The sequence below is a fragment of the Anoplopoma fimbria genome, chromosome 11 (genome assembly GCF_027596085.1).
Source record: "Anoplopoma fimbria isolate UVic2021 breed Golden Eagle Sablefish chromosome 11, Afim_UVic_2022, whole genome shotgun sequence".
In the NCBI taxonomy this organism is placed as follows: Eukaryota; Metazoa; Chordata; class Actinopteri; order Perciformes; family Anoplopomatidae; genus Anoplopoma; species Anoplopoma fimbria.
The window spans coordinates 22,661,728-22,662,479 of NC_072459.1; positions in this window are offsets into that span (position 1 = coordinate 22,661,728).

A 752-nucleotide genomic window follows, 5' to 3' on the forward strand; every position below is an offset into this window, starting at 1 on the left:
TGTAGTGTAGTGTAATGTAATGTAATGTAATGTAGTGTAGTGTAGTGTAGTGTAATGTAATGTAATGTAATGTAATGTAGTGTAGTGTAGTGTAATGTAGTGTAGTGTAGTGTAATGTAATGTAGTGTAGTGTAGTGTAGTGTAGTGTAGTGTAATGTAATGTAATGTAATGTAGTGTAGTGTAGCGGTGTAATGTAATGTAATGTAGTGTAGTGTATGTAGTGTAGTGTAGTGTAGTGTAGTGTAATGTAATGTAGTGTAGTGTAATGTAGTGTAGTGTAATGTAGTGTAGTGTAGTGTAGTGTAGTGTAGTGTAGTGTAGTGTAATGTAGTGTAATGTAATGTAATGTAATGTAGTGTAATGTAATGTAATGTAATGTAGTGTAGTGTAATGTAATGTAATGTAGTGTAGTGTAGTGTAATGTAGTGTAATGTAATGTAGTGTAGTGTAAATGTGTAGTGTATGTAATGTAATGTAGTGTAATGTAATGTAGTGTAGTGTAGTGTAGTGTAATGTAATGTAGTGTAATGTAGTGTAGTGTAGTGTAATGTAGTGTAATGTAGTGTAGTGTAGTGTAGTGTAGTGTAGTGTAATGTAGTGTAGTGTGTAATGTAGTGTAGTGTAGTGTAGTGTAGTGTAGTGTAGTGTAATGTAGTGTAGTGTAGTGTAGTGTAATGTAATGTAGTGTAGTATAGTGGTGTGGTGCTCCGGCAGACAGGGAGGAGCTCCGGTCACAACAGCAGCAGAGCCT